Source organism: Odontesthes bonariensis, chromosome 16, assembly GCF_027942865.1.
Source record: "Odontesthes bonariensis isolate fOdoBon6 chromosome 16, fOdoBon6.hap1, whole genome shotgun sequence".
In the NCBI taxonomy this organism is placed as follows: Eukaryota; Metazoa; Chordata; class Actinopteri; order Atheriniformes; family Atherinopsidae; genus Odontesthes; species Odontesthes bonariensis.
Window position 1 is genome coordinate 28,967,758 of NC_134521.1, and position 22,287 is coordinate 28,990,044.

Consider the following 22,287-nt stretch of genomic DNA (forward strand, 5'->3'; position numbering starts at 1 on the left):
CTGCTGATGCAGTTCCTGGCTTTTTATGCAACTCAGGTTTACAGAGTAAATAGAAAGGGAGAGAGTACGTTGCCCTGGGGTGCTCCTGTGCTGCTGACTACTATCTCAAACACACATCCTTTGAGTGTCACGAACTGGGCTCTGTTTGTCAGGTAGTCACTATCCAGGCAATTGTGGAGGAATCCATCGCTATTTCAGAACGCCCTCTCACATATCGCTGGGTGTAGGTTGAATTGTATCGAAAGCACTGGAAAAATCAAAGAAAAAGATCCTCACTGCGCTTCTTGTTTTTTGCAGATGGGAGTGGGCTCGCTGAATCAAGTAGATGATTGCATCTTTAACACCAACACCAGGAAAATAAGCAAACTCTAGTGAGTCGAGAAAGATGTCAACTTGCTGCCTTACAGGAGCTAATAACAATCTCTCCTGGACTTTCATAAAACGGGATGTTAGTGCAACTGCTCTGTTGTGTTGGGCACGGATGGATGAGATTTTTTAGCCCCGAGAACAAGGCAGGGTGTCTTCTGCAGCACCTGAAATTTCTCCTGATTGGGGCCAAACTTGAACATAGGTAGTAGAGACCCACGTGGTTTTCCCATACAGGCCTTCGGAACTCTTGGGCTCATACCATCTGAAATTGCAGCCTTGTTCCAGTTCAGTTTCTCCAGCTTTCTCTTCACCTGACGACTGTAGACGGACAGGCTAGAGGTTGAGGCATGCTAACTTAGTTGGCTCCGTCCAGACTTGCCTCTGTCAAGAACCCCTCTCCTAAGAGCTTATTATTTTTTTTAGAGTCTGACTTTTCCTATGAAAACAAATCGAACTTTCTTTGTAATTCGGATTTAAAACAGAAAGGTCCAGTCAGATGTACTGATGTTCTCTATACTTAGAGTGCTCATTTTCAAAACTAAACGTAGTGGGTACCTCCCCAAACGAGCAAGGTGAAGGAGTAATGCACTCAGTACTGTTCTTCAGTCTATAGTCAGTATCCACCATGTTAAACTTTTCAGAGTAAGTTACTTGTACCTCACTGATGTCCAGTTGCGTTAGATGATTCTCTTTCAAGAACACTGGAATAGAGGTAGTCCCTTTGTCAGCAAAGATGTAGAATTTGCCGGTTTCCATGACAACAGCTACAGGAGGTTCTGTAGTGTAGCAGTTATCACGTCTGCTTTACACGCAGAAAGTCCTGGGTTCAACCCCCAGCATAACCAAGCTTCAGGGACTTCTTTACAGGTACCATGAGTCCAAAACTGTTGATGCAATTCCTGGCTTTTTATTCAACTCAGGTTTACAGGGTAAATAGAAAGGGAGAGAGTACGTTGCCCTGGGGTGCTCCTGTGCTGCTGACTACTATCTCAAACACACATCCTTTGAGTGTCACAAACTGGGCTCTGTTTTTCAGGTAGTCACTATCCAGGCAAATATGGAGAAATCCACCGCTATTTCAGAACGCCCTCTCACATATCGCTGGGTGTAGGTTGAATTGTATCAAAAGCACTGGAAAAATCAAAGAAAAAGATCCTCACTGCGCTTCTTGTTTTTTGCAGATGGGAGTGGGCTCGCTGAATCAAGTAGATGATTGCATCTTTAACACCGACACCAGGAAAATAAGCAAACTCTGGTGAGTCCTGAAAGATGTCAACTTGCTGCCTTACAGGAGCTAATAACAATCTCTCCTGGACTTTCATAAAACGGGATGTTAGTGCAACTGCTCTGTTGTGTTGGGCACGGATGGATGAGATTTTTTAGCCCCGAGAACAAGGCAGGGTGTCTTCTGCAGCACCTGCAATTTCTCCTGATTGGGGCCAAACTTGAACATACGTAGTAGAGACCCACGTGGTTTTCCCATAAAGGCCTTCGGAACTCTTGGGCTCATACCATCTGAAATTGCAGCCTTGTTCCAATTCAGTTTCTCCAGCTTTCTCTTCACCTGACGACTGTAGACGGACAGGCTAGAGGCTGAGGCATGCTAACTTAGTTGGCTCTGTCCAGACTTGCCTCAGTCAAGACCCCCTCTCCTAAGAGCTTATTATTTTTTTAGAGTCTGACTTTTCCTATGAAAACAAATCGATCTTTCTTTGTAAATCGGGTTTAAAACAGAAAGGTCCAGTCAGATGTACTGATATTCTCTATACTTAGAGTGCTCATTTTCAAAACTAAACGTAGTGGGTACCTCCCCAAACGAGCAAGGTGAAGTAGTTATGCACTCAGTACTGTTCTTCAGTCTATAATCAGTATCCACCATGTTAAACTTTTCAGAGTAAGTTACTTGTACCTCACTGATGTACAGTTGCGTTAGATGATTCTCTTTCAAGAACACTGGAATAGAGGTAGTCCCTTTGTCAGCAAAGATGTAGGCTTTGCCGGTTTCCATGACAACAGCTACAGGAGGTTCTGTAGTGTAGGGGTTGTCACGTCTGCTTTACACGCAGAAAGTCCTGGGTTCAACCCCCAGCAGAACCAAGCTTCAGGGACTTCTTTACAGGTACCATGAGTCCAAAACTGTTGATACAATTCCTGGCTTTTTATTCAACTCAGGTTTACAGGGTAAATAGAAAGGGAGAGAGTACGTTGCCCTGGGGTGCTCCTGTGCTGCTGACTACTATCTCAAACACACATCCTTTGAGTGTCACAAACTGGGCTCTGTTTGTCAGGTAGTCACTATCCAGGCAATTGTGGAGGAATCCATCGCTATTTCAGAACGCCCTCTCACATATCGCTGGGTGTAGGTTGAATTGTATCAAAAGCACTGGAAAAATCAAAGAAAAAGATCCTCACTGCGCTTCTTGTTTTTTGCAGATGGGAGTGGGCTCGCTGAATCAAGTAGATGATTGCATCTTTAACACCGACACCAGGAAAATAAGCAAACTCTAGTGAGTCCTGAAAGATGTCAACTTGCTGCCTTACAGGAGCTAATAACAATCTCTCCTGGACTTTCATAAAACGGGATGTTAGTCCAACTGCTCTGTTGTGTTGGGCACGGATGGATGAGATTTTTTAGCCCTGAGAACAAGGCAGGGTGTCTTCTGCAGCACCTGCAATTTCTCCTGATTGGGGCCAAACTTGAACATAGGTAGTAGAGACCCACGTGGTTTTCCCATACAGGCCTTCGGAACTCTTGGGATCATACCATCTGAAATTGCAGCCTTGTTCCAGTTCAGTTTCTCCAGCTTTCTCTTCACCTGACGACTGTAGACGGACAGGCTAGAGGTTGAGGCATGCTAACTTAGTTGGCTCTGTCCAGACTTGCCTCAGTCAAGACCCCCTCTCCTAAGAGCTTATTATTTTTTTAGAGTCTGACTTTTCCTATGAAAACAAATCGATCTTTCTTTGTAAATCGGGTTTAAAACAGAAAGGTCCAGTCAGATGTACTGATATTCTCTATACTTAGCGCTTATTTTCAACACTAAACGTAGTGGGTACCTCCCCAAACGAGCAAGGTGAAGGAGTTATGCACTCAGTACTGTTCTTCAGTCTATAATCAGTATCCACCATGTTAAACTTTTCAGAGTAAGTTACTTGTACCTCACTGATGTCCAGTTGCGTTAGATGATTCTCTTTCAAGAACACTGGAATAGAGGTAGTCCCTTTGTCAGCAAAGATGTAGAATTTGCCGGTTTCCATGACAACAGCTACAGGAGGTTGTATAGTGTAGCGGTTATCACGTCTGCTTTACACGCAGAAAGTCCTTGGTTCAACCCCCAGCATAACCATGCTTCAGGGACTTCTTTACAGGTACCATGAATCCAAAACTGCTGATGCAGTTCCTGGCTTTTTATGCAACTCAGGTTTACAGAGTAAATAGAAAGGGAGAGAGTACGTTGCCCTGGGGTGCTCCTGTGCTGCTGACTACTATCTCAAACACACATCCTTTGAGTGTCACGAACTGGGCTCTGTTTGTCAGGTAGTCACTATCCAGGCAATTGTGGAGGAATCCATCGCTATTTCAGAACGCCCTCTCACATATCGCTGGGTGTAGGTTGAATTGTATCGAAAGCACTGGAAAAATCAAAGAAAAAGATCCTCACTGCGCTTCTTGTTTTTTGCAGATGGGAGTGGGCTCGCTGAATCAAGTAGATGATTGCATCTTTAACACCAACACCAGGAAAATAAGCAAACTCTAGTGAGTCGAGAAAGATGTCAACTTGCTGCCTTACAGGAGCTAATAACAATCTCTCCTGGACTTTCATAAAACGGGATGTTAGTGCAACTGCTCTGTTGTGTTGGGCACGGATGGATGAGATTTTTTAGCCCCGAGAACAAGGCAGGGTGTCTTCTGCAGCACCTGAAATTTCTCCTGATTGGGGCCAAACTTGAACATAGGTAGTAGAGACCCACGTGGTTTTCCCATACAGGCCTTCGGAACTCTTGGGCTCATACCATCTGAAATTGCAGCCTTGTTCCAGTTCAGTTTCTCCAGCTTTCTCTTCACCTGACGACTGTAGACGGACAGGCTAGAGGTTGAGGCATGCTAACTTAGTTGGCTCCGTCCAGACTTGCCTCTGTCAAGAACCCCTCTCCTAAGAGCTTATTATTTTTTTTAGAGTCTGACTTTTCCTATGAAAACAAATCGAACTTTCTTTGTAATTCGGATTTAAAACAGAAAGGTCCAGTCAGATGTACTGATATTCTCTATACTTAGAGTGCTCATTTTCAAAACTAAACGTAGTGGGTACCTCCCCAAACGAGCAAGGTGAAGGAGTAATGCACTCAGTACTGTTCTTCAGTCTATAGTCAGTATCCACCATGTTAAACTTTTCAGAGTAAGTTACTTGTACCTCACTGATGTCCAGTTGCGTTAGATGATTCTCTTTCAAGAACACTGGAATAGAGGTAGTCCCTTTGTCAGCAAAGATGTAGGCTTTGCCGGTTTCCATGACAACAGCTACAGGAGGTTCTGTAGTGTAGCAGTTATCACGTCTGCTTTACACGCAGAAAGTCCTGGGTTCAACCCCCAGCATAACCAAGCTTCAGGGACTTCTTTACAGGTACCATGAGTCCAAAACTGTTGATGCAATTCCTGGCTTTTTATTCAACTCAGGTTTACAGGATAAATAGAAAGGGAGAGAGTACGTTGCCCTGGGGTGCTCCTGTGCTGCTGACTACTATCTCAAACACACATCCTTTGAGTGTCACAAACTGGGCTCTGTTTTTCAGGTAGTCACTATCCAGGCAAATATGGAGAAATCCACCGCTATTTCAGAACGCCCTCTCACATATCGCTGGGTGTAGGTTGAATTGTATCAAAAGCACTGGAAAAATCAAAGAAAAAGATCCTCACTGCGCTTCTTGTTTTTTGCAGATGGGAGTGGGCTCGCTGAATCAAGTAGATGATTGCATCTTTAACACCGACACCAGGAAAATAAGCAAACTCTGGTGAGTCCTGAAAGATGTCAACTTGCTGCCTTACAGGAGCTAATAACAATCTCTCCTGGACTTTCATAAAACGGGATGTTAGTGCAACTGCTCTGTTGTGTTGGGCACGGATGGATGAGATTTTTTAGCCCCGAGAACAAGGCAGGGTGTCTTCTGCAGCACCTGCAATTTCTCCTGATTGGGGCCAAACTTGAACATACGTAGTAGAGACCCACGTGGTTTTCCCATAAAGGCCTTCGGAACTCTTGGGCTCATACCATCTGAAATTGCAGCCTTGTTCCAATTCAGTTTCTCCAGCTTTCTCTTCACCTGACGACTGTAGACGGACAGGCTAGAGGCTGAGGCATGCTAACTTAGTTGGCTCTGTCCAGACTTGCCTCAGTCAAGACCCCCTCTCCTAAGAGCTTATTATTTTTTTAGAGTCTGACTTTTCCTATGAAAACAAATCGATCTTTCTTTGTAAATCGGGTTTAAAACAGAAAGGTCCAGTCAGATGTACTGATATTCTCTATACTTAGCGCTTATTTTCAACACTAAACGTAGTGGGTACCTCCCCAAACGAGCAAGGTGAAGGAGTTATGCACTCAGTACTGTTCTTCAGTCTATAATCAGTATCCACCATGTTAAACTTTTCAGAGTAAGTTACTTGTACCTCACTGATGTCCAGTTGCGTTAGATGATTCTCTTTCAAGAACACTGGAATAGAGGTAGTCCCTTTGTCAGCAAAGATGTAGAATTTGCCGGTTTCCATGACAACAGCTACAGGAGGTTGTATAGTGTAGCGGTTATCACGTCTGCTTTACACGCAGAAAGTCCTTGGTTCAACCCCCAGCATAACCATGCTTCAGGGACTTCTTTACAGGTACCATGAATCCAAAACTGCTGATGCAGTTCCTGGCTTTTTATGCAACTCAGGTTTACAGAGTAAATAGAAAGGGAGAGAGTACGTTGCCCTGGGGTGCTCCTGTGCTGCTGACTACTATCTCAAACACACATCCTTTGAGTGTCACGAACTGGGCTCTGTTTGTCAGGTAGTCACTATCCAGGCAATTGTGGAGGAATCCATCGCTATTTCAGAACGCCCTCTCACATATCGCTGGGTGTAGGTTGAATTGTATCGAAAGCACTGGAAAAATCAAAGAAAAAGATCCTCACTGCGCTTCTTGTTTTTTGCAGATGGGAGTGGGCTCGCTGAATCAAGTAGATGATTGCATCTTTAACACCAACACCAGGAAAATAAGCAAACTCTAGTGAGTCGAGAAAGATGTCAACTTGCTGCCTTACAGGAGCTAATAACAATCTCTCCTGGACTTTCATAAAACGGGATGTTAGTGCAACTGCTCTGTTGTGTTGGGCACGGATGGATGAGATTTTTTAGCCCCGAGAACAAGGCAGGGTGTCTTCTGCAGCACCTGAAATTTCTCCTGATTGGGGCCAAACTTGAACATAGGTAGTAGAGACCCACGTGGTTTTCCCATACAGGCCTTCGGAACTCTTGGGCTCATACCATCTGAAATTGCAGCCTTGTTCCAGTTCAGTTTCTCCAGCTTTCTCTTCACCTGACGACTGTAGACGGACAGGCTAGAGGTTGAGGCATGCTAACTTAGTTGGCTCCGTCCAGACTTGCCTCTGTCAAGAACCCCTCTCCTAAGAGCTTATTATTTTTTTTAGAGTCTGACTTTTCCTATGAAAACAAATCGAACTTTCTTTGTAATTCGGATTTAAAACAGAAAGGTCCAGTCAGATGTACTGATATTCTCTATACTTAGAGTGCTCATTTTCAAAACTAAACGTAGTGGGTACCTCCCCAAACGAGCAAGGTGAAGGAGTAATGCACTCAGTACTGTTCTTCAGTCTATAGTCAGTATCCACCATGTTAAACTTTTCAGAGTAAGTTACTTGTACCTCACTGATGTCCAGTTGCGTTAGATGATTCTCTTTCAAGAACACTGGAATAGAGGTAGTCCCTTTGTCAGCAAAGATGTAGGCTTTGCCGGTTTCCATGACAACAGCTACAGGAGGTTCTGTAGTGTAGCAGTTATCACGTCTGCTTTACACGCAGAAAGTCCTGGGTTCAACCCCCAGCATAACCAAGCTTCAGGGACTTCTTTACAGGTACCATGAGTCCAAAACTGTTGATGCAATTCCTGGCTTTTTATTCAACTCAGGTTTACAGGATAAATAGAAAGGGAGAGAGTACGTTGCCCTGGGGTGCTCCTGTGCTGCTGACTACTATCTCAAACACACATCCTTTGAGTGTCACAAACTGGGCTCTGTTTTTCAGGTAGTCACTATCCAGGCAAATATGGAGAAATCCACCGCTATTTCAGAACGCCCTCTCACATATCGCTGGGTGTAGGTTGAATTGTATCAAAAGCACTGGAAAAATCAAAGAAAAAGATCCTCACTGCGCTTCTTGTTTTTTGCAGATGGGAGTGGGCTCGCTGAATCAAGTAGATGATTGCATCTTTAACACCGACACCAGGAAAATAAGCAAACTCTGGTGAGTCCTGAAAGATGTCAACTTGCTGCCTTACAGGAGCTAATAACAATCTCTCCTGGACTTTCATAAAACGGGATGTTAGTGCAACTGCTCTGTTGTGTTGGGCACGGATGGATGAGATTTTTTAGCCCCGAGAACAAGGCAGGGTGTCTTCTGCAGCACCTGCAATTTCTCCTGATTGGGGCCAAACTTGAACATACGTAGTAGAGACCCACGTGGTTTTCCCATAAAGGCCTTCGGAACTCTTGGGCTCATACCATCTGAAATTGCAGCCTTGTTCCAATTCAGTTTCTCCAGCTTTCTCTTCACCTGACGACTGTAGACGGACAGGCTAGAGGCTGAGGCATGCTAACTTAGTTGGCTCTGTCCAGACTTGCCTCAGTCAAGACCCCCTCTCCTAAGAGCTTATTATTTTTTTAGAGTCTGACTTTTCCTATGAAAACAAATCGATCTTTCTTTGTAAATCGGGTTTAAAACAGAAAGGTCCAGTCAGATGTACTGATATTCTCTATACTTAGCGCTTATTTTCAACACTAAACGTAGTGGGTACCTCCCCAAACGAGCAAGGTGAAGGAGTTATGCACTCAGTACTGTTCTTCAGTCTATAATCAGTATCCACCATGTTAAACTTTTCAGAGTAAGTTACTTGTACCTCACTGATGTCCAGTTGCGTTAGATGATTCTCTTTCAAGAACACTGGAATAGAGGTAGTCCCTTTGTCAGCAAAGATGTAGAATTTGCCGGTTTCCATGACAACAGCTACAGGAGGTTGTATAGTGTAGCGGTTATCACGTCTGCTTTACACGCAGAAAGTCCTTGGTTCAACCCCCAGCATAACCATGCTTCAGGGACTTCTTTACAGGTACCATGAATCCAAAACTGCTGATGCAGTTCCTGGCTTTTTATGCAACTCAGGTTTACAGAGTAAATAGAAAGGGAGAGAGTACGTTGCCCTGGGGTGCTCCTGTGCTGCTGACTACTATCTCAAACACACATCCTTTGAGTGTCACAAACTGGGCTCTGTTTGTCAGGTAGTCACTATCCAGGCAATTGTGGAGGAATCCATCGCTATTTCAGAACGCCCTCTCACATATCGCTGGGTGTAGGTTGAATTGTATCAAAAGCACTGGAAAAATCAAAGAAAAAGATCCTCACTGCGCTTCTTGTTTTTTGCAGATGGGAGTGGGCTCGCTGAATCAAGTAGATGATTGCATCTTTAACACCGACACCAGGAAAATAAGCAAACTCTAGTGAGTCCTGAAAGATGTCAACTTGCTGCCTTACAGGAGCTAATAACAATCTCTCCTGGACTTTCATAAAACGGGATGTTAGTGCAACTGCTCTGTTGTGTTGGGCACGGATGGATGAGATTTTTTAGCCCCGAGAACAAGGCAGGGTGTCTTCTGCAGCACCTGAAATTTCTCCTGATTGGGGCCAAACTTGAACATACGTAGTAGAGACCCATGTGGTTTTCCCATACAGGCCTTCGGAACTCTTGGGCTCATACCATCTGAAATTGCAGCCTTGTTCCAGTTCAGTTTCTCCAGCTTTCTCTTCACCTGACGACTGTAGATGGACAGGCTAGAGGTTGAGGCATGCTAACTTAGTTGGCTCTGTCCAGACTTGCCTCAGTCAAGACCCCCTTTCCTAAGAGCTTATTATTTTTTTTAGAGTCTGACTTTTCCTATGAAAACAAATCGATCTTTCTTTGTAAATCGGTTTTAAAACAGAAAGGTCCAGTCAGATGTAGTGATATTCTCTATACTTAGTGCTTATTTTCAACACTAAACGTAGTGGGTACCTCCCCAAACGAGCAAGGTGAAGGAGTTATGCACTCAGTACTGTTCTTCAGTCTATAATCAGTATCCACCATGTTAAACTTTTCAGAGTAAGTTACTTGTACCTCACTGATGTCCAGTTGCGTTAGATGATTCTCTTTCAAGAACACTGGAATAGAGGTAGTCCCTTTGTCAGCAAAGATGTAGGCTTTGCCGGTTTCCATGACAACAGCTACAGGAGGTTCTGTAGTGTAGCAGTTATCACGTCTGCTTTACACGCAGAAAGTCCTGGGTTCAACCCCCAGCATAACCAAGCTTCAGGGACTTCTTTACAGGTACCATGAGTCCAAAACTGTTGATGCAATTCCTGGCTTTTTATTCAACTCAGGTTTACAGGATAAATAGAAAGGGAGAGAGTACGTTGCCCTGGGGTGCTCCTGTGCTGCTGACTACTATCTCAAACACACATCCTTTGAGTGTCACAAACTGGGCTCTGTTTTTCAGGTAGTCACTATCCAGGCAAATATGGAGAAATCCACCGCTATTTCAGAACGCCCTCTCACATATCGCTGGGTGTAGGTTGAATTGTATCAAAAGCACTGGAAAAATCAAAGAAAAAGATCCTCACTGCGCTTCTTGTTTTTTGCAGATGGGAGTGGGCTCGCTGAATCAAGTAGATGATTGCATCTTTAACACCGACACCAGGAAAATAAGCAAACTCTGGTGAGTCCTGAAAGATGTCAACTTGCTGCCTTACAGGAGCTAATAACAATCTCTCCTGGACTTTCATAAAACGGGATGTTAGTGCAACTGCTCTGTTGTGTTGGGCACGGATGGATGAGATTTTTTAGCCCCGAGAACAAGGCAGGGTGTCTTCTGCAGCACCTGCAATTTCTCCTGATTGGGGCCAAACTTGAACATACGTAGTAGAGACCCACGTGGTTTTCCCATAAAGGCCTTCGGAACTCTTGGGCTCATACCATCTGAAATTGCAGCCTTGTTCCAATTCAGTTTCTCCAGCTTTCTCTTCACCTGACGACTGTAGACGGACAGGCTAGAGGCTGAGGCATGCTAACTTAGTTGGCTCTGTCCAGACTTGCCTCAGTCAAGACCCCCTCTCCTAAGAGCTTATTATTTTTTTAGAGTCTGACTTTTCCTATGAAAACAAATCGATCTTTCTTTGTAAATCGGGTTTAAAACAGAAAGGTCCAGTCAGATGTACTGATATTCTCTATACTTAGCGCTTATTTTCAACACTAAACGTAGTGGGTACCTCCCCAAACGAGCAAGGTGAAGGAGTTATGCACTCAGTACTGTTCTTCAGTCTATAATCAGTATCCACCATGTTAAACTTTTCAGAGTAAGTTACTTGTACCTCACTGATGTCCAGTTGCGTTAGATGATTCTCTTTCAAGAACACTGGAATAGAGGTAGTCCCTTTGTCAGCAAAGATGTAGAATTTGCCGGTTTCCATGACAACAGCTACAGGAGGTTGTATAGTGTAGCGGTTATCACGTCTGCTTTACACGCAGAAAGTCCTTGGTTCAACCCCCAGCATAACCATGCTTCAGGGACTTCTTTACAGGTACCATGAATCCAAAACTGCTGATGCAGTTCCTGGCTTTTTATGCAACTCAGGTTTACAGAGTAAATAGAAAGGGAGAGAGTACGTTGCCCTGGGGTGCTCCTGTGCTGCTGACTACTATCTCAAACACACATCCTTTGAGTGTCACAAACTGGGCTCTGTTTGTCAGGTAGTCACTATCCAGGCAATTGTGGAGGAATCCATCGCTATTTCAGAACGCCCTCTCACATATCGCTGGGTGTAGGTTGAATTGTATCAAAAGCACTGGAAAAATCAAAGAAAAAGATCCTCACTGCGCTTCTTGTTTTTTGCAGATGGGAGTGGGCTCGCTGAATCAAGTAGATGGTTATATCTTTAACACCGACACCAGGAAAATAAGCAAACTCTGGTGAGTCCTGAAATATGTCAACTTGCTGCCTTACAGGAGCTAATAACAATCTCTCCTGGACTTTCATAAAACGGGATGTTAGTGCAACTGCTCTGTTGTGTTGGGCACGGATGGATGAGATTTTTTAGCCCCGAGAACAAGGCAGGGTGTCTTCTGCAGCACCTGAAATTTCTCCTGATTGGGGCCAAACTTGAACATACGTAGTAGAGACCCTGGTGGTTTTCCCATACAGGCCTTCGGAACTCTTGGGCTCATACCATCTGAAATTGCAGCCTTGTTCCAGTTCAGTTTCTCCAGCTTTCTCTTCACCTGACGATTGTAGATGGACAGGCCAGAGGTTGAGACATGCTAACTTAGTTGGCTCTGTCCAGACTTGCCTCAGTCAAGACCCCCTTTCCTAAGAGCTTATTATTTTTTTTAGAGTCTGACTTTTCCTATGAAAACAAATCGATCTTTCTTTGTAAATCGGTTTTAAAACAGAAAGGTCCAGTCAGATGTACTGATATTCTCTATACTTAGTGCTTATTTTCAACACTAAACGTAGTGGGTACCTCCCCAAACGAGCAAGGTGAAGGAGTTATGCACTCAGTACTGTTCTTCAGTCTATAATCAGTATCCACCATGTTAAACTTTTCAGAGTAAGTTACTTGTACCTCACTGATGTCCAGTTGCGTTAGATGATTCTCTTTCAAGAACACTGGAATAGAGGTTGTCCCTTTGTCAGCAAAGATGTAGGCTTTGCCGGTTTCCATGACAACAGCTACAGGAGGTTCTGTAGTGTAGCGGTTATCACGTCTGCTTTACACGCATAAAGTCCTGGGTTCAACCCCCAGCATAACCATGCTTCAGGGACTTCTTTACAGGTACCATGAATCCAAAACTGCTGATGCAGTTCCTGGCTTTTTATGCAACTCAGGTTTACAGAGTAAATAGAAAGGGAGAGAGTACGTTGCCCTGGGGTGCTCCTGTGCTGCTGACTACTATCTCAAACACACATCCTTTGAGTGTCACAAACTGGGCTCTGTTTGTCAGGTAGTCACTATCCAGGCAATTGTGGAGGAATCCATCGCTATTTCAGAACGCCCTCTCACATATCGCTGGGTGTAGGTTGAATTGTATCAAAAGCACTGGAAAAATCAAAGAAAAAGATCCTCACTGCGCTTCTTGTTTTTTGCAGATGGGAGTGGGCTCGCTGAATCAAGTAGATGGTTATATCTTTAACACCGACACCAGGAAAATAAGCAAACTCTGGTGAGTTCTGAAATATGTCAACTTGCTGCCTTACAGGAGCTAATAACAATCTCTCCTGGACTTTCATAAAACGGGATGTTAGTGCAACTGCTCTGTTGTGTTGGGCACGGATGGATGAGATTTTTTAGCCCCGAGAACAAGGCAGGGTGTCTTCTGCAGCACCTGAAATTTCTCCTGATTGGGGCCAAACTTGAACATACGTAGTAGAGACCCTGGTGGTTTTCCCATACAGGCCTTCGGAACTCTTGGGCTCATACCATCTGAAATTGCAGCCTTGTTCCAGTTCAGTTTCTCCAGCTTTCTCTTCACCTGACGATTGTAGATGGACAGGCCAGAGGTTGAGACATGCTAACTTAGTTGGCTCTGTCCAGACTTGCCTCAGTCAAGACCCCCTTTCCTAAGAGCTTATTATTTTTTTTAGAGTCTGACTTTTCCTATGAAAACAAATCGATCTTTCTTTGTAAATCGGTTTTAAAACAGAAAGGTCCAGTCAGATGTACTGATATTCTCTATACTTAGTGCTTATTTTCAACACTAAACGTAGTGGGTACCTCCCCAAACGAGCAAGGTGAAGGAGTTATGCACTCAGTACTGTTCTTCAGTCTATAATCAGTATCCACCATGTTAAACTTTTCAGAGTAAGTTACTTGTACCTCACTGATGTCCAGTTGCGTTAGATGATTCTCTTTCAAGAACACTGGAATAGAGGTTGTCCCTTTGTCAGCAAAGATGTAGGCTTTGCCGGTTTCCATGACAACAGCTACAGGAGGTTCTGTAGTGTAGCGGTTATCACGTCTGCTTTACACGCATAAAGTCCTGGGTTCAACCCCCAGCATAACCATGCTTCAGGGACTTCTTTACAGGTACCATGAATCCAAAACTGCTGATGCAGTTCCTGGCTTTTTATGCAACTCAGGTTTACAGAGTAAATAGAAAGGGAGAGAGTACGTTGCCCTGGGGTGCTCCTGTGCTGCTGACTACTATCTCAAACACACATCCTTTGAGTGTCACAAACTGGGCTCTGTTTGTCAGGTAGTCACTATCCAGGCAATTGTGGAGGAATCCATCGCTATTTCAGAACGCCCTCTCACATATCGCTGGGTGTAGGTTGAATTGTATCAAAAGCACTGGAAAAATCAAAGAAAAAGATCCTCACTGCGCTTCTTGTTTTTTGCAGATGGGAGTGGGCTCGCTGAATCAAGTAGATGGTTATATCTTTAACACCGACACCAGGAAAATAAGCAAACTCTGGTGAGTTCTGAAATATGTCAACTTGCTGCCTTACAGGAGCTAATAACAATCTCTCCTGGACTTTCATAAAACGGGATGTTAGTGCAACTGCTCTGTTGTGTTGGGCACGGATGGATGAGATTTTTTAGCCCCGAGAACAAGGCAGGGTGTCTTCTGCAGCACCTGAAATTTCTCCTGATTGGGGCCAAACTTGAACATACGTAGTAGAGACCCTGGTGGTTTTCCCATACAGGCCTTCGGAACTCTTGGGCTCATACCATCTGAAATTGCAGCCTTGTTCCAGTTCAGTTTCTCCAGCTTTCTCTTCACCTGACGATTGTAGATGGACAGGCCAGAGGTTGAGACATGCTAACTTAGTTGGCTCTGTCCAGACTTGCCTCAGTCAAGACCCCCTTTCCTAAGAGCTTATTATTTTTTTTAGAGTCTGACTTTTCCTATGAAAACAAATCGATCTTTCTTTGTAAATCGGTTTTAAAACAGAAAGGTCCAGTCAGATGTACTGATATTCTCTATACTTAGTGCTTATTTTCAACACTAAACGTAGTGGGTACCTCCCCAAACGAGCAAGGTGAAGGAGTTATGCACTCAGTACTGTTCTTCAGTCTATAATCAGTATCCACCATGTTAAACTTTTCAGAGTAAGTTACTTGTACCTCACTGATGTCCAGTTGCGTTAGATGATTCTCTTTCAAGAACACTGGAATAGAGGTTGTCACTTTGTCAGCAAAGATGTAGGCTTTGCCGGTTTCCATGACAACAGCTACAGGAGGTTCTGTAGTGTAGCGGTTATCACGTCTGCTTTACACGCAGAAAGTCCTGGGTTCAACCCCCAGCAGAACCAAGTTTCAGGGACTTCCTTACAGGTACCATGAGTCCAAAACTGTTGATGCAATTCCTGGCATTTTATTCAACTCAGGTTTACAGGGTAAATAGAAAGGGAGAGAGTACGTTGCCCTGGGGTGCTCCTGTGCTGCTGACTACTATCTCAAACACGCATCCTTTGAGTGTCACAAACTGGGCTCTGTTTGTCAGGTAGTCACTATCCAGGCAATTGTGGAGGAATCCATCGCTATTTCAGAACGCCCTCTCACATATCGCTGGGTGTAGGTTGAATTGTATCAAAAGCACTGGAAAAATCAAAGAAAAAGATCCTCACTGCGCTTCTTGTTTTTTGCAGATGGGAGTGGGCTCGCTGAATCAAGTAGATGATTGCATCTTTAACACCGACACCAGGAAAATAAGCAAACTCTGGTGAGTCCTGAAAGATGTCAACTTGCTGCCTTACAGGAGCTAATAACAATCTGTCCTGGACTTTCATAAAACGGGATGTTAGTGCAACTGCTCTGTTGTGTTGGGCACGGATGGATGAGATTTTTTAGCCCTGAGAACAAGGCAGGGTGTCTTCTGCAGCACCTGCAATTTCTCCTGATTGGGGCCAAACTTGAACATAGGTAGTAGAGACCCACGTGGTTTTCCCATACAGGCCTTCGGAACTCTTGGGCTCATACCATCTGAAATTGCAGCCTTGTTCCAGTTCAGTTTCTCCAGCTTTCTCTTCACCTGACGACTGTAGACGGACAGGCTAGAGGTTGAGGCATTCTAACTTAGGTGGCTCCGTCCAGACTTGCCTCTGTCAAGAACCCCTCTCCTAAGAGCTTTTTTTTTTTTTTAGAGTCTGACTTTTCCTATGAAAACAAATCGATCTTTCTTTGTAAATCGGGTTTAAAACGGAAAGGTCCAGTCAGATGTACTGATATTCTCTATACTTAGAGTGCTCATTTTCAAAACTAAACGTAGTGGGTACCTCCCCAAACGAGCAAGGTGAAGGAGTTATGCACTCAGTACTGTTCTTCAGTCTATAATCAGTATCCACCATGTTAAACTTTTCAGAGTAAGTTACTTGTACCTCACTGATGTCCAGTTGCGTTAGATGATTCTCTTTCAAGAACACTGGAATAGAGGTTGTCCCTTTGTCAGCAAAGATGTAGGCTTTGCCGGTTTCCATGACAACAGCTACAGGAGGTTCTGTAGTGTAGCGGTTATCACGTCTGCTTTACACGCAGAAAGTCCTGGGTTCAACCCCCAGCAGAACCAAGCTTCAGGGACTTCTTTACAGGTACCATGAGTCCAAAACTGCTGATGCAATTCCTGGCTTTTTATGCAACTCAGGTTTACAGGGTAAATAGAAAGGGAGAGAGCACGTTGCCCTGGGGTGCTCCTGTGCTGCTGACTACTCTCTCAAACACACATCCTTTGAGTGTCACGAACTGGGCTCTGTTTGTCAGGTAGTCACTATCCAGGCAATTGTGGAGGAATCCACCGCTATTTCAGAACGCCCTCTCACATATCGCTGGGTGTAGATTGAATTGTATCAAAAGCACTGGAAAAATCAAAGAAAAAGATCCTCACTGCGCTTCTTGTTTTTTGCAGATGGGAGTGGGCTCGCTGAATCAAGTAGATGGTTATATCTTTAACACCGACACCAGGAAAATAAGCAAACTCTGGTGAGTCCTGAAATATGTCAACTTGCTGCCTTACAGGAGCTAATAACAATCTCTCCTGGACTTTCATAAAACGGGATGTTAGTGCAACTGCTCTGTTGTGTTGGGCACGGATGGATGAGATTTTTTAGCCCCGAGAACAAGGCAGGGTGTCTTCTGCAGCACCTGAAATTTCTCCTGATTGGGGCCAAACTTGAACATACGTAGTAGAGACCCATGTGGTTTTCCCATACAGGCCTTCGGAACTCTTGGGCTCATACCATCTGAAATTGCAGCCTTGTTCCAGTTCAGTTTCTCCAGCTTTCTCTTCACCTGACGACTGTAGATGGACAGGCTAGAGGTTGAGGCATGCTAACTTAGTTGGCTCTGTCCAGACTTGCCTCAGTCAAGACCCCCTCTCCTAAGAGCTTATTATTTTTTTTAGAGTCTGACTTTTCCTATGAAAACAAATCGATCTTTCTTTGTAAATCGGTTTTAAAACAGAAAGGTCCAGTCAGATGTACTGATATTCTCTATACTTAGTGCTTATTTTCAACACTAAACGTAGTGGGTACCTCCCCAAACGAGCAAGGTGAAGGAGTTATGCACTCAGTACTGTTCTTCAGTCTATAATCAGTATCCACCATGTTAAACTTTTCAGAGTAAGTTACTTGTACCTCACTGATGTCCAGTTGCGTTAGATGATTCTCTTTCAAGAACACTGGAATAGAGGTTGTCCCTTTGTCAGCAAAGATGTAGGCTTTGCCGGTTTCCATGACAACAGCTACAGGAGGTTCTGTAGTGTAGCGGTTATCACGTCTGCTTTACACGCAGAAAGGCCTGGGTTCAACCCCTAGCAGAACCAAGCTTCAGGGACTTCTTTACAGGTACCATGAGTCCAAAACTGCTGATGCAATTCCTGGCTTTTTATGCAACTCAGGTTTACAGGGTAAATAGAAAGGGAGAGAGCACGTTGCCCTGGGGTGCTCCTGTGCTGCTGACTACTCTCTCAAACACACATCCTTTGAGTGTCACGAATTGGGCTCTGTTTGTCAGGTAGTCACTATCCAGGCAATTGTGGAGGAATCCACAGCTATTTCAGAACGCCCTCTCACATATCGCTGGGTGTAGGTTGAATTGTATCAAAAGCACTGGAAAAATCAAAGAAAAAGATCCTCACTGCGCTTCTTGTTTTTTGCAGATGGGAGTGGGCTCGCTGAATCAAGTAGATGATTGCATCTTTAACACCGACACCAGGAAAATAAGCAAACTCTGGTGAGTCCTGAAAGATGTCAACTTGCTGCCTTACAGGAGCTAATAACAATCTGTCCTGGACTTTCATAAAACGGGATGTTAGTGCAACTGCTCTGTTGTGTTGGGCACGGATGGATGAGATTTTTTAGCCCTGAGAACAAGGCAGGGTGTCTTCTGCAGCACCTGCAATTTCTCCTGATTGGGGCCAAACTTGAACATAGGTAGTAGAGACCCACGTGGTTTTCCCATACAGGCCTTCGGAACTCTTGGGCTCATACCATCTGAAATTGCAGCCTTGTTCCAGTTCAGTTTCTCCAGCTTTCTCTTCACCTGATGACTGTAGACGGACAGGCTAGAGGTTGAGGCATTCTAACTTAGGTGGCTCCGTCCAGACTTGCCTCTGTCAAGAACCCCTCTCCTAAGAGCTTTTTTTTTTTTTTAGAGTCTGACTTTTCCTATGAAAACAAATCGATCTTTCTTTGTAAATCGGGTTTAAAACGGAAAGGTCCAGTCAGATGTACTGATATTCTCTATACTTAGAGTGCTCATTTTCAAAACTAAACGTAGTGGGTACCTCCCCAAACAAGCAAGGTGAAGGAGTTATGCACTCAGTACTGTTCTTCAGTCTATAATCAGTATCCACCATGTTAAACTTTTCAGAGTAAGTTACTTGTACCTCACTGATGTCCAGTTGCGTTAGATGATTCTCTTTCAAGAACACTGGAATAGAGGTTGTCCCTTTGTCAGCAAAGATGTAGGCTTTGCCGGTTTCCATGACAACAGCTACAGGAGGTTCTGTAGTGTAGCGGTTATCACGTCTGCTTTACACGCAGAAAGTCCTGGGTTCAACCCCCAGCAGAACCAAGCTTCAGGGACTTCTTTACAGGTACCATGAGTCCAAAACTGCTGATGCAATTCCTGGCTTTTTATGCAACTCAGGTTTACAGGGTAAATAGAAAGGGAGAGAGCACGTTGCCCTGGGGTGCTCCTGTGCTGCTGACTACTCTCTCAAACACACATCCTTTGAGTGTCACGAACTGGGCTCTGTTTGTCAGGTAGTCACTATCCAGGCAATTGTGGAGGAATCCACGGCTATTTCAGAACGCCCTCTCACATATCGCTGGGTGTAGGTTGAATTGTATCAAAAGCACTGGAAAAATCAAAGAAAAAGATCCTCACTGCGCTTCTTGTTTTTTGCAGATGGGAGTGGGCTCGCTGAATCAAGTAGATGGTTATATCTTTAACACCGACACCAGGAAAATAAGCAAACTCTGGTGAGTCCTGAAAGATGTCAACTTGCTGCCTTACAGGAGCTAATAACAATCTCTCCTGGACTTTCATAAAACGGGATGTTAGTGCAACTGCTCTGTTGTGTTGGGCACGGATGGATGAGATTTTTTAGCCCCGAGAACAAGGCAGGGTGTCTTCTGCAGCACCTGAAATTTCTCCTGATTGGGGCCAAACTTGAACATACGTAGTAGAGACCCATGTGGTTTTCCCATACAGGCCTTCGGAACTCTTGGGCTCATACCATCTGAAATTGCAGCCTTGTTCCAGTTCAGTTTCTCCAGCTTTCTCTTCACCTGACGACTGTAGATGGACAGGCTAGAGGTTGAGGCATGCTAACTTAGTTGGCTCTGTCCAGACTTGCCTCAGTCAAGACCCCCTCTCCTAAGAGCTTATTATTTTTTTTAGAGTCTGACTTTTCCTATGAAACCAAATCGATCTTTCTTTGTAAATTGGTTTTAAAACAGAACGGTCCAATCAGTTGTACTGATATTCTCTATACTTAGTGCTTATTTTCAACACTAAACGTAGGGGGTACCTCCCCAAACGAGCAAGGTGAAGGAGTTATGCACTCAGTACTGTTCTTCAGTCTATAATCAGTATCCACCATGTTAAACTTTTCAGAGTAAGTTACTTGTACCTCACTGATGTCCAGTTGCGTTAGATGATTCTCTTTCAAGAACACTGGAATAGAGGTTGTCCCTTTGTCAGCAAAGATGTAGGCTTTGCCGGTTTCCATGACAACAGCTACAGGAGGTTCTGTAGTGTTCTGGTTATCACGTCTGCTTTACACGCAGAAAGGCCTGGGTTCAACCCCTAGCAGAACCAAGCTTCAGGGACTTCTTTACAGGTACCATGAGTCCAAAACTGCTGATGCAATTCCTGGCTTTTTATGCAACTCAGGTTTACAGGGTAAATAGAAAGGGAGAGAGTACGTTGCCCTAGGGTGCTCCTGTGCTGCTGACTACTATCTCAAACACGCATCCTTTGAGTGTCACAAACTGGGCTCTGTTTGTCAGGTAGTCACTATCCAGGCAATTGTGGAGGAATCCATCGCTATTTCAGAACGCCCTCTCACATATCGCTGGGTGTAGGTTGAATTGTATCAAAAGCACTGGAAAAATCAAAGAAAAAGATCCTCACTGCGCTTCTTGTTTTTTGCAGATGGGAGTGGGCTCGCTGAATCAAGTAGATGATTGCATCTTTAACACCGACACCAGGAAAATAAGCAAACTCTGGTGAGTCCTGAAAGATGTCAACTTGCTGCCTTACAGGAGCTAATAACAATCTGTCCTGGACTTTCATAAAACGGGATGTTAGTGCAACTGCTCTGTTGTGTTGGGCACGGATGGATGAGATTTTTTAGCCCTGAGAACAAGGCAGGGTGTCTTCTGCAGCACCTGCAATTTCTCCTGATTGGGGCCAAACTTGAACATAGGTAGTAGAGACCCACGTGGTTTTCCCATACAGGCCTTCGGAACTCTTGGGCTCATACCATCTGAAATTGCAGCCTTGTTCCAGTTCAGTTTCTCCAGCTTTCTCTTCACCTGATGACTGTAGACGGACAGGCTAGAGGTTGAGGCATTCTAACTTAGGTGGCTCCGTCCAGACTTGCCTCTGTCAAGAACCCCTCTCCTAAGAGCTTTTTTTTTTTTTTAGAGTCTGACTTTTCCTATGAAAACAAATCGATCTTTCTTTGTAAATCGGGTTTAAAACGGAAAGGTCCAGTCAGATGTACTGATATTCTCTATACTTAGAGTGCTCATTTTCAAAACTAAACGTAGTGGGTACCTCCCCAAACGAGCAAGGTGAAGGAGTTATGCACTCAGTACTGTTCTTCAGTCTATAATCAGTATCCACCATGTTAAACTTTTCAGAGTAAGTTACTTGTACCTCACTGATGTCCAGTTGCGTTAGATGATTCTCTTTCAAGAACACTGGAATAGAGGTTGTCCCTTTGTCAGCAAAGATGTAGGCTTTGCCGGTTTCCATGACAACAGCTACAGGAGGTTCTGTAGTGTAGCGGTTATCACGTCTGCTTTACACGCAGAAAGTCCTGGGTTCAACCCCCAGCAGAACCAAGCTTCAGGGACTTCTTTACAGGTACCATGAGTCCAAAACTGCTGATGCAATTCCTGGCTTTTTATGCAACTCAGGTTTACAGGGTAAATAGAAAGGGAGAGAGCACGTTGCCCTGGGGTGCTCCTGTGCTGCTGACTACTCTCTCAAACACACATCCTTTGAGTGTCACGAACTGGGCTCTGTTTGTCAGGTAGTCACTATCCAGGCAATTGTGGAGGAATCCACGGCTATTTCAGAACGCCCTCTCACATATCGCTGGGTGTAGGTTGAATTGTATCAAAAGCACTGGAAAAATCAAAGAAAAAGATCCTCACTGCGCTTCTTGTTTTTTGCAGATGGGAGTGGGCTCGCTGAATCAAGTAGATGGTTATATCTTTAACACCGACACCAGGAAAATAAGCAAACTCTGGTGAGTCCTGAAATATGTCAACTTGCTGCCTTACAGGAGCTAATAACAATCTCTCCTGGACTTTCATAAAACGGGATGTTAGTGCAACTGCTCTGTTGTGTTGGGCACGGATGGATGAGATTTTTTAGCCCCGAGAACAAGGCAGGGTGTCTTCTGCAGCACCTGAAATTTCTCCTGATTGGGGCCAAACTTGAACATACGTAGTAGAGACCCTGGTGGTTTTCCCATACAGGCCTTCGGAACTCTTGGGCTCATACCATCTGAAATTGCAGCCTTGTTCCAGTTCAGTTTCTCCAGCTTTCTCTTCACCTGACGACTGTAGATGGACAGGCTAGAGGTTGAGGCATGCTAACTTAGTTGGCTCTGTCCAGACTTGCCTCAGTCAAGACCCCCTCTCCTAAGAGCTTATTATTTTTTTTAGAGTCTGACTTTTCCTATGAAAACAAATCGATCTTTCTTTGTAAATCGGTTTTAAAACAGAAAGGTCCAGTCAGATGTACTGATATTCTCTATACTTAGTGCTTATTTTCAACACTAAACGTAGTGGGTACCTCCCCAAACGAGCAAGGTGAAGGAGTTATGCACTCAGTACTGTTCTTCAGTCTATAATCAGTATCCACCATGTTAAACTTTTCAGAGT

The 22,287-nt window shown here is 44.3% G+C and overlaps 8 non-coding genes across 8 annotated transcripts; all 8 read left to right on the forward strand.

Annotated features, from left to right (window-relative positions):
* The first annotated feature begins 2,393 nt into the window (after positions 1 to 2,393).
* trnav-uac (transfer RNA valine (anticodon UAC)) lies at positions 2,394 to 2,466 on the forward strand. The gene has a single exon. It is a non-coding gene; the product is annotated as a tRNA-Val (tRNA).
* Positions 2,467 to 12,401: 9,935 nt separating this feature from the next.
* On the forward strand, positions 12,402 to 12,474 carry trnav-uac (transfer RNA valine (anticodon UAC)). Its single transcript has one exon. It is a non-coding gene; the product is annotated as a tRNA-Val (tRNA).
* Positions 12,475 to 13,652: 1,178 nt separating this feature from the next.
* trnav-uac (transfer RNA valine (anticodon UAC)) lies at positions 13,653 to 13,725 on the forward strand. Its single transcript has one exon. It is a non-coding gene; the product is annotated as a tRNA-Val (tRNA).
* A 1,178-nt stretch (positions 13,726 to 14,903) lies between these two features.
* Positions 14,904 to 14,976, forward strand: trnav-uac (transfer RNA valine (anticodon UAC)). The gene has a single exon. It is a non-coding gene; the product is annotated as a tRNA-Val (tRNA).
* A 1,180-nt stretch (positions 14,977 to 16,156) lies between these two features.
* On the forward strand, positions 16,157 to 16,229 carry trnav-uac (transfer RNA valine (anticodon UAC)). The gene has a single exon. It is a non-coding gene; the product is annotated as a tRNA-Val (tRNA).
* A 1,178-nt stretch (positions 16,230 to 17,407) lies between these two features.
* On the forward strand, positions 17,408 to 17,480 carry trnav-uac (transfer RNA valine (anticodon UAC)). Its single transcript has one exon. It is a non-coding gene; the product is annotated as a tRNA-Val (tRNA).
* Positions 17,481 to 18,660: 1,180 nt separating this feature from the next.
* trnav-uac (transfer RNA valine (anticodon UAC)) lies at positions 18,661 to 18,733 on the forward strand. The gene has a single exon. It is a non-coding gene; the product is annotated as a tRNA-Val (tRNA).
* Positions 18,734 to 21,164: 2,431 nt separating this feature from the next.
* trnav-uac (transfer RNA valine (anticodon UAC)) lies at positions 21,165 to 21,237 on the forward strand. The gene has a single exon. It is a non-coding gene; the product is annotated as a tRNA-Val (tRNA).
* The last annotated feature ends 1,050 nt before the right edge of the window (positions 21,238 to 22,287 follow it).